The following is an 8,752-nucleotide window of genomic DNA, read 5'->3' as shown; positions in this document are numbered from 1 at the left end:
TAAAAAAGAATATTTTTGAAGGATTATTATAGGTATGGATTATATAAAGAACATATTTCAAAGACTATTTCAAGGACTATTATAGGCGTGGATTATTTAAAGAATATTTTTTTCAAGGACTTTTATATGCGTGGATTATCTTAAAATATTTTTGAACGGTACCCCTAATTTTTATTATTTTGGGGGTTTTGATCGTATTTTTCCACCGAATTGGCTGTAATTTAGTATTTTGAGTTCTGAATAGGTACCAAATCTCTACACAAAATATTATGAGTATAGGCCCATTTTTACTATTTCAAGGACTATTATAGGCGTGGATTATTTAAAGAATATTTTTTTCAAGGACTTTTATATGCGTGGATTATCTTAAAATATTTTTGAACGGTACCCCTAATTTTTATTATTTTGGGGGTTTTGATCGTATTTTTCCACCGAATTGGCTGTAATTTAGTATTTTGAGTTCTGAATAGGTACCAAATCTCTACACAAAATATTATGAGTATAGGCCCATTTTTACGGATAGATATATGGGTACCCCCAATTTTCGATATTTTGGGGTTCTTTAGCGCGTTTTTCAACCGAATTCGCTGCAATTTGGTATTTTTCAGTCGTATATGGTAGCAAATCTCCCTACTAAAATTATTAATATTCGATCCCTTTTATACCGTATAATATATATATTATACTATCTGATTTTTTCCGCGTTTTGGGTTATCGAGATAAAAAACTACAACGAAAGGTTCGATAATGAACTATATATGAATTAAAACCCGCATTTAGGCCTAGTCCTCATATAATGATACCTAACGATTTTCGGTATTTTTAATATTTAGCGTAAAGAAATGTATTCTGATGCAAAAATATTAGTTTTGAAATAGAGCTATATCAGTCTTCAATTAGGCATATCACCTCATGTAATGATAAATGTTCGCTAATTCCTACACGTAATAAACATTGGTCCCAGTTGAGGTATAGCCTCCAAGGAAGTACTCATACAATTTTTTTCTGCAATATCTATGTTCATATTAAAGCAGCAGCTTCAACCCAACCTCCCGAAATAAACCCTGGGTACATTGGTGATGGCCTCATATAACTGGCCTCATATAACTGTGCACTCTAAACTGCAGTCGCCAATATCGGCCAACTTTTTGATCAAATAAAAAAGTGTCAAATAAAAAAGTGCCAGTCAGCGTTGCCGACAGATATATAGCCTCACCCTATGGTTTGCGGAGATCTTCGGAGTTACACACAGGTTTTATTGTTCGTTTTATATATACAATATATCTGGAGCTACCAGAAGAGGGGGAGATGGGTCCTAACTTTGGACTTGATCTAGACTTCGTAAAGATAATAGGTTGTGCACAGTGTGTGTTCAAAACAGACTTTCCATTCTCCTGATATTGGAATTATAAATATTGAGAAATTTTGACCATTTGTAAGGGAGGTAGCAGAAGGAGTGAACCAATGGATCCCATCTGCAAACTTGATCTAGGCTTGGTAAGGATAATAGGTTGTGCAAAGTTTGGTTTAAATCGGACATTCCATTCGCTTGATATTGGATTCATAAATATTAAAAAAAAATTGGCCCTTTGTGGACCGATATTCCCCATCTTCGAACACGAACAAATTTTAGTAGAAATACTAAGATGTGCAAAGTTTGGATGAAATCCAAATTTTCTGAAACGGATTTGGTCCAAAGAAACATTGGGTCTGAACCAATATTTCGATGAGGCACATTTTCACCGTATCTATGTGTATACAGCCTCATTAGCCATAAGGCTGAGGGTATAAATATCCATTAAAAATTGCTGAAGTTTGCATTTGGTGTACATTATTGTAATCATTGAGTTGAAAATATCCTTAACAAATGATCAATATTGCCTTCAGGGTAGGCTAAATAAAACGTTGGTTTTTTCAAAAAAAAATGTAACCACGTTCTCAATTTGTCACTCAATTCATTATATATGAATACCCAAAGATATTTCGACAACGCTTCTTTAAAGTACATAACACTAAGACAGTATAATAGGCAACGTCAAACTACTTCACCAACTTGTAAATGACCCTTTTAAAGATGAATAGAAAAAATGTTGACATAAAAAACCGCTAACAATATAGATAACCAAAATAACTAACAAAAGGATTTTGTTTCTTCGGAACAAAAACGAGCAAAATTTTTGGCCGGAAAATCATAAACATTTTATGACTACAGAGTTGATACGAAAGATATTTGTTTGCACCTAAATCATAAACACACACACAAAAATATTTATTGTAAATAAACAACATAACGGGATAATATTTAAGGAATTTAATACATTTGAAATATTTTAAGAAGCAGGCTTTAAAGATTTCCTTATTCTAAGTCGTATAAGTATTGGACTATAAATATAAAAATATGTCACACATACGCTCTATGGTACATTTGTATGTGTGAAATTGAAAATTACCAAATTGTAGTAAATACAATCCTTAAAATACACAACAAAAGAAATTTGTTGTTTGATGTGAATGATTTACAAGGATTTAGAAGGACTAAAGATTTTTATTATGTTCGTTTGAAGTAGATTCCGAGAACCATGAATTTCTTTATATTAAGAATATACACTTTTTATACCCTCCACCATAGTATGGAGGGTATATTAATTTTGTCATTCCGTTTGTAACTCACCGAAATATTCATTTCCGACCCTATAAAGTATATATATTCTTGATCAGTGTAAAATTCTAAGACGATCTAGCCATGCATAGGGTTGTCTTTGGTCTGCAGGCAGGTCAAGTTCGAAGATGCGATATATCGGTCCACGTTTAGGCATAGCTCCCATATAAGGGTACCCCCCAAAATTTCGGTATTTTGGGGTGCTTGAGCGCGTTTTTCAACCGAATTCGCTGAAATTTGATACATTGGGTTCTTATTGGGTACTAAATGTCGCCACAAAAAATTATAAATATAGGCCCACTTTTTCTGGTAGCCCCCATATAACGGTACCTCGTAATTTTCAGTATTTTGGGGGTTTTGGTCGTATTTTTCCACCGAATTGGCTGTAATTTAGTACTTTGAGTTCTAAATAGGTTCCAAATCACTCCACAAAAAATTATGAATATAGATCCATTTCTTCTGGTAGCCCCCATATAAGGGTACCTCTCGAATTCGCTGAAATTTGGTACATTGGGCTCTTATTGAGTACCAAATATCTCCACTAAAAATTATAAATATAAATTCATTTTTTCTGGTAGCTCCCATATAAAGGTACCCCCAAATTTCGGCATGAGGTGGTTGTTGCGCGCGTGTTCCAACCGAAATCACTGAAATTTGGTATGTTGTAGCCGTATATGGAAACAAATCTCCCTACCAAAAATTATTAATAGTCAATCCCTTTTAGGCGTAGTCCCCATATAACCCCATTTTTTATATTAATATAATTATCTGATTTTTCCGCGTTTTGGGTTTGGTTGTAACACTCTGTTGTAATCTTTTCACCTGCGAAGGATATCAAGATGAAAAACTAGAATGTACGGTTCGATAATGAACTATATGTGAACTATAGCCCGCATTTAGGCTTAGCCGTTGCCCCTGTGTGGGAGGTACCAGAAGGCATGGACTGATATTCCCCAAATTGGGACTTGAACTAAGTTTGGAAGACATAATAAGATGGGATGAAATCAAATTTTTCTGAAACGGATTTGGTTCCAAGAAACATGGGGTCTAGAACCAATATTTCGATGAGGCACATTTTCACCTTGTGAAAGTGTATACACACTAATTAGCCACAAGGCTGAGGGTATAATTTTCTATTAAAAATTATTGTTTACATAATCGTATTGTAGAAATGTCGGTATAGGTCCATTTTTTGGTCCGTCTGTCCATCTGTCCGTCTGTCCATGTTAAATTGTAAACAAAGTACAGGTCGCATTTATGATCCGAATTGGAAGAAACTTGGCACAGCTCATTTGTTTGGACCAAGGGCGAACCCTATTGAAATTGGGAAAAATCGGTTCAGATTTAGATATAGCTCCCATATATATTTTTGCCCGATTTACGGACTTTAGACCCTGAAAATCTTTCGATTTGCACGAAATTTGGCATAGCGTACTGAATTGAGCCACGAAAGATGTGTGCCAAGTTTCGTGAAAATCGGTTCAGATTTATATATAGCTCCCATATATAGTTTCGCCCGATTTACGGACTTTAGACCCTGAAAATCTTTCGATTTGCACGAAATTTGGCATAGCGTACTGAATTGAGCCACGAAAGATGTGTGCCAAGTTTCGTGAAAATCGGTTCAGATTTAGATATAGCTCCCATATATAGTTTCGGCCGATTTTTGGTAAATGGCGTACCAAAGTCCCTATATATCTTTCGATTTGCACGAAATTTGGCATAGCGCACTGAATTAAGTCTAGAATGATGTGTGCAAAGTTTCGTGAAAATCGGTTCAGATTTAGATATAGCTCCCGTATATATCTTCCTCCGATTTAAGGTAAATGGTGTACCAAACTCCTTATATATCTTTCAATTTGCATGAAATTTGGCATAACGTACTGAATTGAGGCTAGAATCATGTCTGCCCAGTTTCGCGAAAATCGGTTCAGATTTAGATATAGCTTCTATATATGACCAAATGAAAAATTTAGTATCGTTTGCAGAATGAAATGTTTATTGATCCAATTTCATTTTACTGGTCCTTTAAAAATGCGATGTCTGTTAGTATTCATCTGTTGAATATATCCAAAGTGGTAAAGGGTATCATATAGTCGGCCCCGTCCGACTTTACTACTTTCCCTACTGTTTTTGTTTTAATTCTAGTCTTTCAATAATGTGTTAAGATACATTTTAGTAATAATAGTTGGTTTTAATCAATATTTGCAAATCTATAAGATTTTTTTTTTGTATTTAATAATTTATCGATTTTGATATTGTTTGTCAAAAGCCGCTTTTTTCCACAAATCATTGAACATTTGTTAAACAATGTATCCATCGATTTTTAAACATTGCAATTATCAATTTTTTATTAGCTTTAATTAAGGTTTTATACCATTAGCTATATATTCTCTGAAATCAATTTATTTGAAACTAAAAAAAAAAATATTTTTAATTCCGTCGAAATTAAAAAAAAAAATTATTTTAGATTTTTCAAGAAATTTTGTAAAAAAATAGTAATGCGGAGTTTTAGAATATTGCCAAGGATATGTTCGTGTTATTTAGTAATATATATTTTTTTAATTTTAAACTTTTTGGAATGTGTTGGGCTGAAGTCACCTATTTTTTCTGTTTTTATATAGTTCTTGTAGGAATTTAAGGGGACCCCACCCATTCTCGGGGTCAACATTTTTATTTTTTTATTATTATTTAATTCGAATCTACACTAATTAAAGAATGTCCCTACAAAATTTCAAGTGAAAATCTCAAGAACGATTTATTGTGTCAGCATCAAGTGACGGCTAAAGGGCTTATCAAAATTTAAACGCGTTTTTCTCTTTTGTGAATGGCGGGCACGATAACTCAAAAAACTAATAACCCAACCGATTCCAAATTGTTACACGTTTCTCTGTGAGTGTATAGCTATCGTATGAACTAGAATAAAGCCAATTGGTGAAGATCTTCCTTATTTTTTAACTTGGTTTTTGGTAACAAAAAAAATCGGCGAGTTTCCAAAAATATTTTTTCAAAGGTCCGCCATTTTGTTAATTTTAGAGCGAAGTCAATAATCCTAGTCCATACGAGAGACAGACATGTGCTCTTTCTAACACCGTTGGAATTTTCGGATTCCGATGTTCCAGTGAGGAGTTATCATGCCCGCCATCAAAAATAAGGACTTTTCTTTAATTACAAAAAACAACAACAAAACAATGACAAACATTTTTTGTGAATTATTTTTCTTCTCTTTTAAATCTTCAAATATATATGTGGAAAGTTACAAACCTTAACACGCTTTGGTATTTATTTACCAGTCCATTGAAAATCTTGAAAAATTAAAATCGAGAATGGGTGGGGTTCCCTTAAATCGGACGAAAATATATATGGGAGCTATATCTAAATCTGAACCGATTTTGAGGAAACTTAACACACATCATTCTAGACCTAATTGAATACGATATGCAAAATTTCGTGCAAATCGAAAGATATATAGGGACTTTGGTGGACCATTTACATTAAATCGGACGAAAATATATATGGGTGCTATATCTAAATTTGAACCGATTTTCAGGAAACTTAACACACATCATTCTATACTTCATTCATTACGCTGTGCAAAATTTTGTGCAAATAGAGAGATATATAGGAACATTGGTGCACCATTTACATAAAATCGGACGAAACTATATATGAGAGCTATATCTAAATCTGAACCGATTTTAATCAAACTCAGCACACAGCATTCTAGGCCTAATTCATTACGCTGTGCCAAATTTCGTGCTAATCGAATGATATATAGGGGCTTTGGTGCACCATTTACATTAAATCGGACGAAAATATATATGGGAACTATATCTAAATCTGAACCGATTTTCACCAAACTCTGCACACATCATTCTGCACCTAATACCGAACGCTCTGCCAAATTTCGGACGAAACTATATATGGGAGCTATATTTAAATCTGAACCGATTTTTCCCAATTTCAATAGGGTTCGTCCTTGGGCCAAATAAGTGACCTATGCCAAATTTCATCCAAATCAGATAATAAATGCGACCTGTACTTTGTTCACAAAAATACATGGACGGACAGACGGACAGACGGACAGGACGGACGGACGGACAGATACGGACATGCATAAATCGACTCAGAAAGTGATTCTATGCATATTCTCAAAAGGAACCATGTGTCTATCTCGTTTCCTTTTGCCTGTTACAAACATGTGCACAAAGACATAATACCCTGTACCACAGTGTGGTGAAGGGTATAAAAAACAAGCTTATACCTCTGATAGTTCTTGAAATATATTCTATAAAACGTCGTCCGCAAAATATTCTTTAAAATATTGACAAAATATTCTATAAATAATCCAAGCATATAAAAGTCCTTGAAAAAATGTTCTTTAAATAATCAACGCCTATAATAGTCCTTGAAATATATTCCTTAAATAATCAATGTCTATAATTGTCCTTAAATAATCCTCGCCTTTAATAATTCTTGAAATATATTCTGTAAATAGTCCACGTCTGTAATAGCCCTTGAAATATATTCTGTAAATAACTACGCCTATAGTAGCCTTTGAAGCATATTCTTTATATAATCCACGCCTATTAGAGTCCTTCAAAAATATTATTCAAATAATCCATTCGTCGATTAATGGCTTGAAAAAATATTCTTTAAATAATCCTCACCTATAATAGACCTTGAAATATATTCTCTAAATAATTCCTAATATAGTCCTTCAAAATATTCTTTAAATAATCCGCGACAATAATAGTCCTTGAAAAAATATTCTTTAAATAATCCACGCCTATAATTATCCTTGAAACATGTTCTGTAAATAATCCATGCCTATAATAGTCCTTCAAACATGTTCTGTAAATAATCCATGCCTATAATAGTCCTTCAAAAATATTCTTTAAATAATTCGTTCCTATAATAGTCCTTGAAATATGTTTTTCAAATAATTTACGCCTATTATAGTCCTTGAAATTTATTCTTTAAATAATCCACGCCTATAATAAAAATGTATGCTTTAGCTCTGATAGTCCTTCGAAAATATCCATTAAAACATTCCAAACTCATGGATGTGATAGTCCTTGAAATTTATCATTTAAAAAAATCTACAATTAATAGCAATATTATAATAGCTTTTATTTTTTTTAATTTATTCCAATGTCACAAAATAAAATCAAAAAATTCCTTTTTCCATCTCAAATGAATTTTCAAATATTTTCCATAGCATTTTTTCATATTTTTTTTAATTTCTTCATCCTCTTCTTCTTTTGTTCTCCATTTAAAAGGTTTCTGGTTAAAATAATTAAAACCAAATTATGAATGCTAATGGAATTGCTGCACAATGAGCCATATAAACGTTGAAAATTATTCATAAGGACAACAGCGGCGGCAGTTACAGGACATAGACAAGGATTTGTTTTGTACGTTTATTTTTCGGTCAACGAGCACGTGCCCATTCCAGACACACACACACATAAAAATAATAAAAACAACAACATCCATAGAAAAAAAACACAACAATGCGTTACAAAATCAAGGCCAAGAAAAACAGTAACTATAGCATCGCTGCTTCCACCTCCTCCACTTCCTCATCTTCCATGCGAAGACTCAAAAGTAATACCGCCAATCTAATACTCGCTTGCGGATGCTGCCTTGTCCTAATCATTACCACGTTGGCCATTGTCTACGAAACGAAAAGAATTATGAATGAAGATCCTGGTTATTGGCAAATTGATATAACAGATGTGGATGATACGGGTGGTGGTGGAGGAGGAGGAGTAGGTGGTGTACTGGGAGGCATTCCTAGTCAAAATGTTGATATTGGCATTCTGAAAAATTTACCTGAAGAGTTACATGTCTATGCGACGGGAAGTTTACCATCATCGAATGAGTATACTTTCGGTTCATCATTGCTGTACGATGAGGGTGGTAGTGGATCGGGTAGTGGTAATGGTATTGGTTCCGAAGCAGTAGCTATAAATGCGGATAGTAATGTGGCAGCGGATGAAGTAAAGTTACGTCGTAAACGTGAAACTATTGAATACGATGAAATGGGTAATCGCGTTTACAATGTTGGCGTTTTGATGGCATCACATT

The sequence above is a fragment of the Musca vetustissima genome, unplaced genomic scaffold (assembly GCF_032173495.1).
Source record: "Musca vetustissima isolate MV318-11 ecotype Yass unplaced genomic scaffold, APGP_CSIRO_Mvet_v1 utg26262, whole genome shotgun sequence".
NCBI lineage: Eukaryota > Metazoa > Arthropoda > Insecta > Diptera > Muscidae > Musca > Musca vetustissima.
The sequence above is the reverse complement of the archived record's forward strand: the minus strand, read 5'-3'. Positions refer to the sequence as shown.